The 18,013-nt window shown below is 42.8% G+C and overlaps 1 protein-coding gene across 4 annotated transcripts in view; it reads left to right on the plus strand.

Annotated features, from left to right (window-relative positions):
• DLGAP4 (DLG associated protein 4) overlaps positions 1-18,013 on the plus strand; it is a 420,667-nt gene that overhangs the window by 146,040 nt on the left and 256,614 nt on the right. For 2 of the 4 annotated variants that reach the window (XM_063960318.1, XM_063960320.1), the window contains exon 2: positions 10,170-10,228. The exons of the other annotated variants lie outside the window; for them this stretch is intronic. The gene's annotated coding sequence lies outside the window, so the exon portion shown is untranslated. The remainder of the gene's footprint in view (positions 1-10,169; positions 10,229-18,013) is intronic. 4 annotated transcript variants of the gene reach the window in all.

Below are 18,013 nucleotides of genomic sequence, written 5' to 3' on the forward strand. Positions count from 1 at the left end.
CACAGTGTAAGCTGGTTTACACTAAAGCTGTTTGAGCGATAGAGACGCTCCTATTACCCACTGCAATAAACACACAATACCGGTCTAAGGGTCTAACGCCTTTTAAGGAAATGAATGAACGTTCAAAAAGAATAATACAATACAAGTCATACACTACCAATATAACATAGACTACCTAACCAGATGACTACACAGGAAATACAATATCAGTACAATAACTATATAAGAGAAACGAGAGAGAAAGAGAAGAGAGAGAGAGAGAGATATGGCTCACAATAACAAGAAAGACAATATGATTGCGGAGAAAACTTACGCACAAGGGGAACGATCGCATGCGCCTCTGGATATCCAGCTCCCGATTATCAGCAATGAGAACCGTTGAAGAGTGAGAGCTGGATATGATCGGCTTGTCTATTTATGCCCCACACACAATACAATTCAATGGTCCCTACAATCTCATTGTTCATTGGACACAGGAATTCGTCTTCGCATTATAACAAAAGGTCATAGGTTGATTCATACAGGTGGGCTGTGTCTACTTCCAACTGCTCAGGTGGGTGGGAAACTAGGTTTCCCGCCGCATGGATAAGTAAGTGCAAATAATAGTAAATGGACATAAACTTCTTATGTCCATAACTATTCGCACGAGCGATTAATCCGCTTCAAACCAACACCGGAATATTGCTAATTAAATACTCTTCCGATGGATACTAAACACCACTGTATAATCCTTGTCTGACCCTTTGTATCAGACAAAGAGGGATCTCTCTGTCCATGAACATGCTACATTAACTAAACTTTCAGAATCTATCAAAGGGACCATGATCTACAAAATACATTATATGGTTAAAATATATATCGATTGAGTCGCCCGCTAGACGCATACAAACTCTACCGTAAATCCGCATATCGTGCGCCCGTGGGTGCCCGCGAAGGCGAGTATGCGCACGCACGGGAGAGCTCTTGCACGCGCAGCGGGAGCTCGCATGAGGTGCAAATATGGCAGTGTGCATAGTGATATTTTTCTGACTTTGACAAAAGCCACTGATGATCAGAATATTTTTTTAAGTGGCAATCGTAATTAATCTACACATCTGATAAAACTGTAAGGGTACATAGCAATTGTTTGGTAAAAATATACTTCTAGGAACTGTTTATGAATTATGGAGACGGGAAAAAAATAGGATTTTTTGTCTGTTCGTTCCGGCATCAAGCAAAAACTAGTGGAAGAATTTGGAACACGTTTTCACTATTGTATAGCTTAGTGACCTTGAAAGATCAGGGTGAGGAGTAATAAAGTAAAAACTAGAGATGTGCAGCTGGCACTTTGCGTGTTTTGTTTTTGGTTTTTGGTTCTAATTCCACTTTCGTGTTTTGGTTTTGGCTTGGTTTTGCCAAAACCACCCTTTTGTGTTTTGGTTCTGGTTTTGGTTTTGGATCTGGATGATTTTTTTTAAAAACATAAAAACAGCTAAAATCACAGAATTTGGGGGTAATTTTGCTCCTACGGTATTATTAACCTCAATAACATTAATTTCCACTCATTTCCAGTCTATTCTGAACACCTCACACCTCACACCTCACTAATGTTTTTAGGCCTAAAAGTTGCACCGAGGTGGCTGTATGACCAAACTAAGCAACACAAGTGTGCGGCACAAACACCTGGCCCATCTAGGAGTGGTACTGCAGTTGCAGACAAGATGGCACTATTCAAAAACTAGTCCCCAAACAGCACATGATGCAAAGAAGAAAAAGAGGTGCACCGAGGCTGCTGTATGGCTAAGCCAAGCAACACAAGTGTGCGGCACAAACACCTGGCACATCTAGGAGTGGCACTGTAGTGTCAGACAGGTGGCACTTTTCAAAAACTAGGCCCAAAACAGCACCTCATGCAAAGATGTAGAAGAGGTGCAATGAGGTAGCTGTATGACTAAACCAAGCAACACAAACAATTCCCACTGGAATTATACATCCAAATCACTGGAATTATACATCCAAATCACTGGAATTAAATGGCAAAATCACTGTAAATTAAATGGCAAAATCACTGTAATTATACGTCCAAATCACTGTAATTATACGTCCAAATCACTGGAATTATACATCCAAATCACTGGAATTATAAGTCCAAATCACTGGAATTATAAATCCAAATCACTGGAATTAAATGGCAAAATCACTGGAATTATATGTCCAAATCACTGGAATTAAATGGCAAAATCACTGGAATTATACTGCAAAATCACTGGAATTATACGGCAAAATCACTGGAATTAAATGGCAGTACCACTGGACATATATGGAAGTGTCAGACAGGATGGCACTTTAAAAAAATAGTCCCCAAACAGCACATCGTGCCAAGAAGTAAAAGAGGGCAATGAGGTAGCTGTATGACTAAGCTAAGCGACACAAGTGTGCGGCACAAACAGGGTTGGCACTGCAGTCACACTGCACTAATGGTGGATACCGGACGCACGTCTAACACCAGCATAGTTGTTATGGCCTCAGTAATCGGCTTTGCAAAAGGGTATATATATATACGGCAGTATCACTGGACTGGATTTATACACCAGTACCACTGTAATTATACGGCAGGATCACTGGACATATACGGCAGGATCACTCGACATATACGGCAGGATCACTGGATTTATACGGCAGGATCACTGTAATTATACGCCAGTACCACTGTAATTATACGGCAAGATTACTGGAATTATACGGCAGGATCACTGGAATTAAATGGCAAAATCACTGGAATTATACATCAAAATCACTGGAATTATATGGCCAAATCACTGGAATTAGACGTTCAAATCACTGGAATTATACTGCAAAATCACTGTAATAATACTGCAAAAACACTGGAATTAAATGGCAAAATCACTGGAATTATACGTCAAAATCACTGGAATTATACGTCCAAATCACTGGAATTATACGTCCAAATCACTGTAATTATACTGCAAAATCACTGTCATAATACTGCAAAATCACTGGAAATATACGTCCAAATTACCGGAATTATACCTCCAAATCACTAAAATTAAATGGCAGTACCACAAGACATATACGGAAGTGTCAGACAGGATGGCACTTTAAAAAAATAGAAAAATAGTCCCCAAATAGCACATGATGCAAAGAAGAAAAAAAGGTGCACCAAGGTTGCTGTATCACTAAGCTAAGCGCCACAACCACCTGGCCCATCTAGAAGTGTCACGCAGTGGCTGAATGTCGAGAGTGGGCCGCAATTGTTCGGTACACTGACAGCATCTCCAGCACGCCCCTGTCATTTTTAAAAATTCTGCAATTGGTGGACTTATAAGGCAGTACCCCAGAACTAATACAGCAGTACCCCTGGACTCATACGGCAGTGTCAGTCAGGATGGCACTTTTCAAAAACTAGGACCCACACAGCACCTCATGCAAAGATGTCGAAGAGGTGCAATGAGGTAGCTGTATGACTATGCCAAGCAACACAAACAATTACCACTGGAATTACACGTCCAAATCAATGGAATTAAATGGCAAAATCACTGGAATTAAATGGCAAAATCACTGGAATTATACTGCAAAATCACTGGAATTATACGGCAAAATCACTGGAATTAAATGGCAGTACCACTGGACATATATGGAAGTGTCAGACAGGATGGCACTTTAAAAAAATAGTCCCCAAACAGCACATCGTGCCAAGAAGTAAAAGAGGGCAATGAGGTAGCTGTATGACTAAGCTAAGCGACACAAGTGTGCGGCACAAACAGGGTTGGCACTGCAGTCACACTGCACTAATGGTGGATACCGGACGCACGTCTAACACCAGCATAGTTGTTATGGCCTCAGTAATCGGCTTTGCAAAAGGGTATATATATATACGGCAGTATCACTGGACTGGATTTATACACCAGTACCACTGTAATTATACGGCAGGATCACTGGACATATACGGCAGGATCACTCGACATATACGGCAGGATCACTGGATTTATACGGCAGGATCACTGTAATTATACGCCAGTACCACTGTAATTATACGGCAAGATTACTGGAATTATACGGCAGGATCACTGGAATTAAATGGCAAAATCACTGGAATTATACATCAAAATCACTGGAATTATATGGCCAAATCACTGGAATTAGACGTTCAAATCACTGGAATTATACTGCAAAATCACTGTAATAATACTGCAAAAACACTGGAATTAAATGGCAAAATCACTGGAATTATACGTCAAAATCACTGGAATTATACGTCCAAATCACTGGAATTAAATGGCAAAATCACTGTAATTATACTGCAAAATCACTGTCATAATACTGCAAAATCACTGGAAATATACGTCCAAATTACCGGAATTATACCTCCAAATCACTAAAATTAAATGGCAGTACCACAAGACATATACGGAAGTGTCAGACAGGATGGCACTTTAAAAAAATAGAAAAATAGTCCCCAAACAGCACATGATGCAAAGAAGAAAAAAAGGTGCACCAAGGTTGCTGTATCACTAAGCTAAGCGCCACAACCACCTGGCCCATCTAGTAGTGTCACGCAGTGGCTGAATGTCGAGAGTGGGCCGCAATTGTTCGGTACACTGACAGCATCTCCAGCACGCCCCTGTCATTTTTAAAAATTCTGCAATTGGTGGACTTATAAGGCAGTACCCCAGAACTAATACAGCAGTACCCCTGGACTCATACGGCAGTGTCAGTCAGGATGGCACTTTTCAAAAACTAGGACCCACACAGCACCTCATGCAAAGATGTCGAAGAGGTGCAATGAGGTAGCTGTATGACTATGCCAAGCAACACAAACAATTACCACTGGAATTACACGTCCAAATCAATGGAATTAAATGGCAAAATCACTGGAATTAAATGGCAAAATCACTGGAATTATACTGCAAAATCACTGGAATTATACATCCGAATCACTGGAATTATACGTCCAAATCACTGGAATTAAATGGCAAAATCACTGGAATTAAATGGCAAAATCACTGGAATGATACATCCAAATCACTGGAATTAAATGGCAAAATCTCGGTATCACCTGCCTAGTGAAGCGGAATCTAGATGGGATTTGGTACCGGGGACACAATACCTCCATCAATTGTCTAAATCCCACTGCACTAATGGCGGATACCGGCCGCACGTCTAACACCAACATAAGTGTCAAGGCCTCCGTTATGGGGGCTTCCATCGTCATGTGAAGCTGAACCACTAGTCATGAACATAGGCCAGGGCCTCAGCCGTTCCTTGCCACTCTGTGTCGTAAATGGCATATTGGCAAGTTTACGTTTCTCCTCAGACCATTTAAATTTCGTTTTTGGGGTCTTTTTACTGAACTTTGGCTTTTTGGATTTTACATGCCCTCTACTATCACATTGGGCATTGGCCTTGGCAGACGACGATGGCATTTCATCGTCTATGTCATGGCTAATGGCAGCAGCTTCAGCACTAGGAGGAAGTGGTTCTTGATCTTTCCCTATTTTATCCTCCAAATTTTTGTTCTCCATTATTTTTCTGGAGTTATATAACACAATATGCAGCATAGGAATGACTTATGGGTGATGCACAGGACACTACCACTGGTCTGATGCAGGACAACACCGCATCACTGTAAGGGACTTGTTGTTGTTGTTGTTATTATTATTATTATTATTATTATTATTATTATTATACGGCAGCAGTGGACATATAGCAGCAGCGTATGCCACTGTGACTGCCTGGTTACTGGAATGACTGATGGACAGGGCACTACCACTGGTCTGATGCAGCACAACACAACAACACTGTAAGGGACTTGTTGTTGTTGTTGTTATTATTATTATTATACAGCAGCAGTGGACATATAGCAGCAGCGTATACCACTGTGACTTCCTGGTCACTGGAATGACTGATGGCCACGACACTACCACTGGTCTGATGCAGCACAACACAGCAACACTGTAAGGTTCTTGTTGTTGTTGTTGTTGTTATTATTATTATTATTATTATTATACGACAGCAGTGGACATTTAGCAGCAGCATATACCACTGTGACTGCCTGGTTACTGGAATGACTGATGGCCAGGACACTACCACTGGTCTGATGCAGCACAACTCAGCAACATTGTAAGGGACTTGTTGTTATTATTATATGGCAGCAGTGGACATATAACAGCAGCATATACCACTGTGACTGCCTGGTCACTGGAATGACTGATGGCCAAGACACTACCACTGGTCTGATGCAGCACAACACAGCAACACTGAACTGATGCAGCACAACACAACAGCAATGGACATATGGCAGAAAGAGGACACAAACACTGTGACTGCCTGGTCACTGGAATGACTGATGGCTGATGCACAGGACACTACCACTGGACTGATGCAGCACAATACACCACCACTGAACTGATGCAGCACAACACAGCAGCAATGGACATATGGCAGCAAGAGGACACAAACACTGTGACTGGACAAATACAGCACAAGACACTACCACAGAGGACACTGAGGACAGAGACACTTCCTCTCTCTACACTCTCCAATGCCGGAGTGAAAATGGTGGGGACGCGCGGCTCCTTATATGGAATCCAAACCCCGTGAGAATCCGACAGCGGGATGATGACGTTTTGCCTCGTTCTGGTTTCCGAGTCAGGCGGGAAAACCCAAGCCTGGCTCGGAACCGGACTCGAATGGTGAAGTTCGGTACGGTTCGGTTCTCTGAGAACCGAACCTGTTCATCTCTAGTAAAAACTGCTCTAATCATGGCGCATGCAGTGTGCAGGCTCCACAGGCCCAACATGACTATAGGGTATATTCAATTAGGGTCGAAAGCTGCCGTCTGTCGAAAAGATGGCAGTTTTGGACTTTTTAAGGTCGAATGGTGATTCGACCTATTCAGTCCCCGCTATTTTTATTCGACAAGTCGGGGAATTTGACTTGTCGAATAGTGCGTGAATCGGCGGTATAGCTGCCGATTCACGTACTTTTGAGGGAAACGGGGCCAAAGTCTACAGGATTTGACCCTGTTTCCGACCATCTCAGTCTGACATAAAAAATGTCGGACTGAGATGAGGGGCCTTAGAGGAGAAGAGGGGGGAGAGCAGCAGGGAGACAGGGGAGAGCCGCAGGGAGACGCGGGAGAGCAGCGCTACAGCACAGCGCTGCAGGAGGATCCAGCAAGTGAGGTCATGCTTGTTGGAGCCGGGTGGACACTGCCGTGAGGTCTGGCGGCTGTGAGACATCCTTCTGATCTTCTCCGTCTGCCCACGGCTCTCCCTGCTGGTCTCCCCCCTCTCCTCCGCTCACAGGTCTCATCTTAATTCGACTTTTTTTAAAGTCGAATTGAGATGGGATTGAATTGGGGTTGTCGGATCCATTCTGACAAATGCATGTCGGAATGAATCCGACCCTAATTGAATATACCCCTATATGTATGTGTGTATATATATATATATATATTACACCCTGAAAAATGCTCAGGGCTGCAGGCGTAGATCTCAGGACCAGCTGCTTCTCCCATAGGCAACTTTACGTGGCTTGCTCATGAGTTAGTAGCCCCAAGCATCTTTTTGTGCTAATCCCTCAAGGAAAGACTGAAATATATGTTTACAAAGAAATTTTGTGATTAATATGTACAACATAAAATATACATCACAATATTAGATGCCACTACTGTCTTTGTAAAATTAGTTCCGCTGAGCAATAACAGACATCTACTCGAAGCCACGAGCAAACGCTAGTACTAAATAAGCCAGATTTAGCATTTTTTACTATTGCCATTTGAAAAACATGACTCATCGGTGGCTTTGAAAATCCAATGTTCCCTAAATCTGCCATCTAGGGGGTGGTTCTTAGTCAGATGCAGTTAAAGCATCAGGTGCTTTTTCACCTCAGTGCATGCATCTGAGATGCACTGCGCATGTGTCCCAATGTTTTTCACTTGGTGACACAGATCAAAATTGGGGTGGTACGGATGGTGTAATGGTTAGCATTACTGCCTCACAGCACTGAGGTCATGGGTTCGGTTCCCACCATGGCCATAACTGTGTGGAGTTTGTATATTCTTCTTGTACTCGTGTGGGTTTCCTTCGGGTACTCCCACAATCCAAAAATATACTGGTAGGGTATATGTGCCTGGTAGAGAATATATATTGTAAGCTCCACTGGGGCAGGACTGATGTGAATGGCCAAATATTCTCTGTAAAGCGCTGTAGAATTTGTGCGTGCTTTAAAAAATAACTTGTAATAATAATTAATAAAAAATTCAGTGGAGATCCATGCAATTTCAATAGCCGTTTCTGGTTGGTAGTGGGGCGGCTACAAGTCTTGGCCTTTTCAGTGTCGGCACTGACACTGGTGGCCATAGTGAGTTGGACATCCTGCACCTGCAGAATTGCACAACAAAAGGATGCCCATTAGAAAGGACATTACCATAAAGACGCCACAGCAGCTGCACCAATAGACACCTTTGCAACTACGTCTGGCTCAGATTCACTCCCATAGTCTCCAGTGATCCAACATTCAACAATAGCACAACAAGCATACCCACCAGATATAAGTGCACTTGCACTGCTGAGTGGCCACTAGAGGAAATCTTGCTCAAGTGCAGACTTCTTACACTATAAATGCATCCATATATCTTACAACACTGCCCTTTCACTTGCAGAGCAAAAATAACGGACCAGGTTTTAAACATATCCATGAATGAGCAGATAGACTGAGGTACTAATTAAGCCAGCTGTGCTCAAGTATGGATATCCTTAAAACCTGGACTGTTAGGGTGCCTTGAGGACCTAGTTTGGGATCCACTTATCAAATCTGTCTTCTAACACATGTGGGCACCTGTAATAGGGTCCGAGTTTGCCGGAGATGCGGGATGCCGGACAATCGCAGATGTTTTCTTAAAGAGGCAATCATTTACAAGGCATGGTTTAGCCTTGTAAATGATTGCTGCTTTGAAAAAGTCAGAGATTGTCCAGCATTCCATACCTCAAACCCTATTACATATGCCCCATGATGCCTTTTTGCCACAAACAACTTCTCATCTCACCCTACAACCTGCCCTCTCCAGCGTATTCCCTCCCAACCTCTTTTCTCCCATTACTAGACTGTAGTCTTACCTGTACCTCATTTCTTCAACCCGTCTCTCTCTACTGACTTATTTCCATCACCCATGTAAACAAGCGACCATCTCATCATCCATAGAGAAACCATCTCTTTCTTAAACCACTGCCATTTCTCCTCTCCCCTTTTATCCAACCTACTTAAGCAACTTGTGTACAACCATTCCCTCATGTTCTCTCCTCTCACACTATTCTCAGCTCTCTGCAATCAGGCTCCTATCACTGACATTCCACAAGACTGCATTCACAAAAATTATCAATGATTTACTTACCGAAATGTCTAAGGATTACGTCTCCAGGTGCATAAACATGGTGCAATTCTGGCTTCAGGCCGATTTTGACTCTGCAATTTCCTTTGAACTCCCCGGATCCCAGAACCACCGATATTGACTATACACATGGTGCAATTTTGGCCTTGTACAATTTTGGCTATGTACAATTTTGACTATACTAGAAACTAGATTGTACATTTTTGTAGTCAAAATTGACCTGCTTGCACAGTATATTTTTTCTTGCGATACCGACCCTACGGGAGCGCGCATCGGCATCGCAAGGTGTATACACACGGTGCGATATGTACTATGTTTTCTACCAATATGGAGTATATAGTCCATATCGGTAGTTCTAATCACACTGTGTGTATGCACCTTCATTCCTCTTGGATCAGCTGTGCTCTTCCAATTAGTATCTATGCTCTCTCATGAGTTGGGTCTTCCCTTTATTCTTTGTTTCTATGCCTGAGTTTATTTTGGCAACCTTTCATGTTCTTTTGTTCTACTGTCTGTTGAGCTCTGTGCTGCCTTAGACATTGATAATAAATAATAAAAATAATACACATCTATGTAACTGCACCAATTCTTATCTCTTAATGCAACTTCACAGCCTGTTCTTCCTGTTGTAATGCCTTCTAAAGCTCTACATTATCCCTCGGCCCAATTCATTTGGCTGTTCAGTTTATACCATTGTGTTGCTACTGCTCCATTTAATTATAGAGGTAAGTTTACATAATGTTTTACAACTCATCGTGCTTTCTTCTTCTTTTTGTAGACATTATCTGAGGGTTGGTTCTTCACAGTATGGTCCATATTGGATCTCTGCGCGCAGAGGTATTCAATGTAAAGGGAGCAGCTGTCCTGACTCAACACAGCAGCTGTCACCTTACTCAGTTTAGCACTAACGCTTTTATTTCATTCTTTGGGCCTTGTCATGACATAACGTTATTAACATCTGAAAACCATTAAAGCATATGCAGTGTATTTTTTTTTCGTGAGTGACTCCCATTTAATTGGCTCACTCAGACTATTTTATATATTGAAAATCATCTTGTTCTTTGCATGCCCTTGTTCTATCCCTCCATTATGTCATCTCACGTCTTTACTTTGATACAGGCCTTACCTCCCTCCTGTGTTTTTTCAGCTCTCCACTTACACTTATTATAACATTTGCACTCTGCTATTTCCTTACTTCTATATTATACTTCCTTTCCTCTCAACTATGATATCCACTCATCCTTACACTATGATATATCCTCACTTCTTCATTAGGCGTCTTCACCTTTATACTAATTTACTGCTTCACATCTTTACTATAGTACCTTTTCTTCTTTTCCAATTTGATATTGCTCAATTCTCATCTTTTCATATACACCTTAATGTCTCCGTCTCCAAAACACCTGCTCACTTCTACTATGCCACTATACTATTTATACCATTATACTTCATCACCCTCCTCATTATGATACTTACTCATTTTATGCAACAACTACATAATTCATCCTCTCTTCAGTATATGTCCTGTCCTTTCCTCTATGATGCTTCTTACATTAACACTATGGTAATTCCTTACCTTTCCATTATGATACTTACATATAGTATGATTATACTTTCTCATCCGTTCCATATACGTATTTTCCTTTCCACAATGATACCTAACTTCACCATGATACTCTTTCACCTCTCCACTATTAAACCGTTCTCATGTCTACACTATTATACTTTTATACACTTCTGCAGTCTGCACAGTGGTTGGAGTAGGAACTTAGAAGTGGTAGCATGGTAAATCTACCTGTATGGCTGGTGGCCACTGAGCTAAGCTTTAGAGCTTTCAAGAGAGACAACGAAAAGCAAAATTATTCTGGTGCCTTAATCCTTATTAATTAAAAAATGTGTAACAAGTAGGATTCACATTTAAAATTAGGAAAAAACATATACATAATACCACGGTCCAGGCATAGAGCAATTCTCTTCCCTAGAACAGCCATTGAGTGATTGTGGCAAAAAAAATTATATAGCTGTATTTCTCAGAAGCAAAGTAATCTTTCCTCCACATTCTTTCACTTGCTGCTTGAAAATGTCTTTGCAAATCTGGAACCTATCACTTTTAATAAATAATTCAAAGTTGCAACTCTTAAACTCGCCTAACCTCCAAACGAAACAACATTTATTCAACAAAATTTACATTTTCAATGTCAAGAGGTCATTGCGTATAAAAAAATTACCCCAGACTACACTTCTCTGTAGTCCAAGAATTCTGTAAACCAAGCTTAGAGTGGACTCTTACAATCTGCTATGTGGTGGGAAAGTCGCAGCAGACACTTTAATTGATTTGTTCTTGGCCAGTTTTATTCCCAAAAATAATAGAATGGGTCTTCCAGTAATACATAATGTATTTTAATTGCCATTCCAAAAGGTCAGAATTAAGCAAGAGCTTATGCACCAAGCAACATTCCCCAGGGTCCTTTTAGATCCCAATATTTTTGCTATATGGTTATTCAGGGGGGGCTGCCATGATTGCAATTTATATACCGTTGCCCATGCTTAGGATCTTCCTAGAAGCACCTATCTTCATTCATTAGAACAACTAAACCTCTTCCAGATAGCTTCCTCCCTCAACTCTCACAGTCCCTGGGGTTCTCAAACATCCATGCTGGCAAACTCAAACTTTGCACAGACAGCTCTCATGTAGGACTTTGTTTTACAATTTACAATATTCCCCAGATGTAATCCTTGTATTCTTCAAACATTGGATTACAGCAGGGCCTCTGTAAACACATCAGTATTATGCAAGCAATTTTCCTTTTTCTTTTCTTATCCCAACAGTACCTTCAACAGACCTGAGTTCTATTACTATCAGTACATTCAAATCAGACAATTGTAACACCCCAGTTCTCCTGAATAAATCAGACACTTACTTTGAGACCAACTGATGGTTTGCTGTTAGTGGATTAGACCTACCCCAGGGAGTTTCATGTAGCTCTATTGCTTAACAAACCCAGAGACTCGGCAACTTGCCACTCACATTATCACTGTGCCTGCTCCTATTTGGCAGCTGGAAGGAAACTACACTATTTGGGCTCCTCACCTAAATGATAGGGTTTCCTGGCTCAAATCCAGGATTTGTCAGCACACATTCCCAGTAAGAGTATAGGGGCTATTAGCCTGAGTGACTTCCCTGCACACTGTATATTATTTTTTCTTGGTATCACTATTATCCTTTCCAAGCCTGTGACAAGGTGCTCCCCAGTTGCTACCATAGACCATTAATATAATAGACATTTCCTTTTATTTTCTGATTTCTGTAAATATTCCCATTTCTTCCCTTGCATTTAGTAAAGTAATGGTGGCAGATATTAAAATTAATTAGTTCTTATCTTAATTATATTGTGGCTTATTGTTTACATGCTTTTATTTGTAGAACCAATTGAACTATAAAAAATGTACTTCCTCATTATTAGAATTATTTATACAGGTTGAGTATCCCTTATCCAAAACGCTTGGGACCAGAGGTATTTTGGATATGGGATTTTTCAGTATTTTGGAATATTTGCATACCATAAGGAGATATCATGGTGATGGGACCTAAATCTAAGCACAGAATACATTTATGTTACATATACACCTTATACACAGCCTGAAGGTCATTTTAGACAATATTTTTTATAACTTTGTGCATTAAACAAAGTGTGTGTACATCCACACAATTCATTTATGTTTCATATACACCTTATACACACAGCCTGAAGATCATTTAATACAATATTTTTACTAACTTTGTGTATTAAACAAAGTTTGTGTACATTGAGCCATCAAAAAACAAGGTCTCACTATCTCACTCTCACTCAAAAAAAGTCTGTATTTCGGAATATTCCGTATTTCGGAATATTTGTGTATTAAACAGAGTTTGTGTACATTGAGCCATCAAAAAACAAGGTTTCACTATCTCACTCTCACTCCAAAAAGTCCGTATTTTGGAATATTTGGATATGGGATACTCAACCTGTATATAACATTACTATAAATGTCTCCAATACTACACTTCTTCAGCTTTCCACTCTGTGGGGTACATTCGATTAAAGTCGGATCCATTCCGACATGCATTTGTCGGAATGGATCTGACAAGCCCTATTCAGTGAGCGGCCAAATCCGACTGTCGGATTTGGCCGTTCCGATGTTCCGTCCTGCCTCTGCTGCTGTTAGTGGCAGCAGGTAGTGCGGTCAGTGGCGGCGGGGAGCACAGTCAGTGGCGGCGGGGAGCACGGTCAGTGGCGGCGGGGAGCATTGCCGAGAGTGAGGAGCCCAGCCATGGGGGCACCCTGCTATAGAGGTACCTGTGCTCTGCTGCTTCTATAGCCCGCCACCCCGCTCCCCTGTCTCTTGTCCTCAATCTGACTTTTTTTTAAGTCGGATTGATATTGTCGGAAAGGGAGCCAAAACCTGTTGGATTTGGCCCCATTTCCGACAGAAGCATGCAGATCGGCGGCTATTCCGCCGATCCATGTGCTTTTCAACAAGTCGAATTACCCGACTTGTTAGAAAACTGAAGGGGGGGGTGTTGAATAGGTCGGAACCCCTGCCGACCTTAAAAAGTCGAAAACTGCCATCTTTCCGACAAGATGGCAGTTTCGACTGTAATTGAATATACCCCTATGTCGTTACTTCTGCATAATATATGCTTCTGTCTGTGCTTTCTCACCTTTACACACTAAGATACTTCCTCACTTCTTCAGTATAGTATCCAGTGGTGCAAGTAGAAAAAATGTCTTATAGGTACTGAGTGCGTGAGCCGAAGGAGCACACGCCAAAAAATGGGTGTGGCCAAATGCCACATGGGGAGAGGCCAATGAAAATGGGGGCGTGATACACATATGAGGGGAGGGGCAGACACACATATGACCCCAATAGTGCCAGATACACGTTGCCCCACATTGCCAGATATACATTGCCCCACAGTGCCAGATATACATTTCCCCACAGTGCCAGATACACATTGCCTCACTGTGCCAGATACACAAATGCCCCGTGAGTGCCAGATATACATTGCCTCACAGTGCCAGATACACAAATGCCCCACTGTGTCAGATATACATTGCCCCCCCAGTGCCAGATACAGAAATGCCCCCACAGTGCCAGATATGCCCCCAGTGCCAGATACACATGTCCCCCCAGTGCCAGATATGCCCCCAAAGCCAGCTATGCCCCCAGTGCCAGATACAAAATGCCCCCACAGTGCCAGATATGCTCCCAGTGCCAGATATGCCCCCAGTGCCAGATACAGAGATGCCCCCAGTGCCAGATACAGAAATTCCCCCAGTGCCAGATACACATGTTCCTCCAGTGCCAGATACAGAAATGCCCCCAGTGCCAGATACACATGTGCCCAGTGCCAGATATGCCCCCTGTGCCAGATACAGAAATGCCCCCACAGTGGCAGATATGCTCCCAGTGCCAGATACAGAGATGCCCCCAGTGCCAGATACACATGTCTCCTCAGTGCCAGATATGCCCCCAGTGCTAGATATGCCCCCAGTGCCAGATACAGAAATGCCTCCAGTGCCAGATACACATGTTCCCGCATTGCCAGATATGCCCCCAGTGCCAGATACAGAAATGTCCCCAGTGCCAGATATGCCCCCAGTGCCAGATAAAGAAATGCCCCCACATTGCCAGATATACTCCCAGTGCCAGATATGCCCCCAGTGCCAGATAAAGAAATGCCCCCACAGTGCCAGATATACTCCCAGTGCCAGATATGCCCCCCAGTGCCATATACAGAGATGCCCCCAGTGCCAGATACAGAAATGCCCCCAGTGCCAGATACACATGTCCCCGCAGTGCCAGATATGCCCCCAGTGCCATATATGCCCCCAGTGCCAGATACAAAATGCCTCCAGTGCCAGATACACATGTTCCCGCATTGCCAGATATGCCCCCAGTGCCAGATACAGAAATGCCCCCAGTGCCAGATATGCCCCCAGTGCCAGATAAAGAAATGCACCCACAGTGCCAGATATACTCCCAGTGCCAGATATGCCCCCAGTGCCAGATAAAGAAATGCCCCCACAGTGCCAGATATACTCCCAGTGCCAGATATGCCCCCCAGTGCCATATACAGAGATGCCCCCAGTGCCAGATACAGAAATGCCCCCAGTGCCAGATACACATGTCCCCGCAGTGCCAGATATGCCCCCAGTGCCAGGTACACATTCCCCCCCTGCCCTGCTGCTTACTGCGCTGCTGCTACCTTTTCCATTGTGTGAGGGGAGGAGAACGCAGCATGCGCCTCTTCTGCCCCTCAGTCTCCGGCGGCGGTGCGGGTCATGGTGTCTACCTTCAATTAGGCGCCGATCCATGAGCCAATCAAAGCTTGCGGTCTGGCAACCAATCAGGAGCCTTGGCTGCCAGTCCGCAAGCTCTGATTGGCTCACGGGCCAGCACTGAATTGAAGGTAGACACTGAGGTGCAGGAGAGGCGCACGCTGCACTCTCCTCCCCTCTGGCAGCAGTTCGGTGTGAGCAGCAGCGGAGGGAGGGAGGGAGCTGTGGCCCGGCGGCGGTGGGTATGGTGTACCCACAGCTAAATTCTTAAGGGTACGCTGTACCCACCCGGACCCGCCCACTTGCACTGCTGATAGTATCTCATCTATGCACTATGGGCCTAATTCAAACCTGATCGAAGCGACAAAATCTTTCTCTAATGGGCAAAACCATGTGCACTGCAGGTTGGGCAGATGTGACATGTGCACAGAGATTTAGATTTGGGTGGGTTATATTGTTTCTGTGCAGGGTAAATACTGGCTGCTTTATTTTTACACTGCAATTTAGATTTCAGTTTGAACACATCCAACCCAAATCTAACTCTCATCTGCCCCACCTACAGTGCACATGGCTGTGATACAGCACACTTCCCCACTCCACCACCGTGACACTAACCTTTATGCTATTCCTCTATTTTTAATTATACTTCTTCACATTTCCATTATTACATTCTCACCGTTGCTGTGATTCTTGCTCACTTCCTTGATGCAATTCCTCTCCTCCCTACGTTGTGGTCTCAGCTTTCCATTATTATACTTTATCACCTCTCACTTTCACTATAACACTTACCAGATCAGTTATATATTTTGACAGCTTCGCAAGAGATGAGAGAATTCTTCAAAATTCAGTTTGTGAATGAGTCACTGAATCCAAGCATAACATTAGCGGTGTCTGCTATAAAAGGGTTACCCGGCTGAGAATTATATTGTGCTCCATTTTTGTAGGTCTGTAATACACTAGCTACCAGATTGGGAGTTTGCTATACATCAGCCACCAGATTGGGAGAGAGCTATACACTTATCATCTCAAAAAGACAGCAGCCATCAGATTTGAAATATATATACTGTATTATATACTGGCCACCAGGCAAAGGCCCTACTTATCATATTGTTGGAGTCCAAAGATTGATGATGATGATGATGATGATGATGATGATGACGATGACAATGGACCTCAAATGTGCAATTAATACCACCTGAGTTGGAAATGTGCATAGACTTTACATTTGGTTAGACTGATTCTTTCATCTCTATACTCCAATATGATATGACCTCACCTTTCCACTATGATTCCTCCTAACTACCTTATTTTCTTATTTCCTTGTCTTTTTTATATTATACCTTGTCATTCACCATTCTATATCCTCACCTTGCAAACCGATAATTCTTTACCTTTACCCTATGATGATACTTTGTCATTCCTGCTGTCTAGGATGGTTAGAGGGTTGGAGGAGCTTTTAAACTAGGAGCCTGGGGTGAGGGTTTAGCTATAAGCTATGGGTCAAACAGTGAGAACAGTAAAGATGGGGGTAGTGATCATTTGGGGGAGGAGTAGGGGGCAGCATAAGGTCAGCCAGCAAGGGCAAAGATATTTGCATGGGTATTTGCACAGGATTTACTGACACAGGTATTGCCCACGATATTCCCAATTTATTACTTAATGATGATTATGGCTCAACAATATGTTTTATAGAAAATGATGTTAGGTCAAGTAGAGATATTAATGAGGAAGGTTGTATTAATCATGATGGGGGTAGAAAGGGAGGGAGGAGAATAACAGTCGGTAAGGGTAATTCTAGAAAGACACTCATTCACATAGATAAGATACCATTAAAACAAACAGGCAGGGGAAATACTAAGCTAAAATGTATGCTTGTGAACGCAAGAAGCCTATCAGGTAAAATGTGGGAATTGGAATGGCTTGCATCAAAGTATCAGTATGATATTATAGGTATTATGGAAACATGGTGGGACGACTCTCACAACTGGGCTACGTATTTGGAGGGATATTCTCTTTTCAGGAGGGATAGGTCAACCAAAAGGGGAGGAGGGGTTTGTCTCTTTGTTAAACCTACTCTTTAACCAAACTTAATAGATGTAATTACGAGGGGACTGGGGATAACGTGTAGTCGCTATGGGTTGAGATCACTAGTGGGAGCACTGAAGCAAGGAAACTAGTCATTAGCACGTTCTACAAGTAGCCGGATATTAGCATACATAAGGAGGAACAACTCTTACAGCAAATTGAAAAAGCTGTGTGAATAGGGGACATCCTAGTGTTAGGGGATTTTAACTATCCT

The sequence above is a fragment of the Pseudophryne corroboree genome, chromosome 3 (genome assembly GCF_028390025.1).
Source record: "Pseudophryne corroboree isolate aPseCor3 chromosome 3, aPseCor3.hap2, whole genome shotgun sequence".
In the NCBI taxonomy this organism is placed as follows: domain Eukaryota; kingdom Metazoa; phylum Chordata; class Amphibia; order Anura; family Myobatrachidae; genus Pseudophryne; species Pseudophryne corroboree.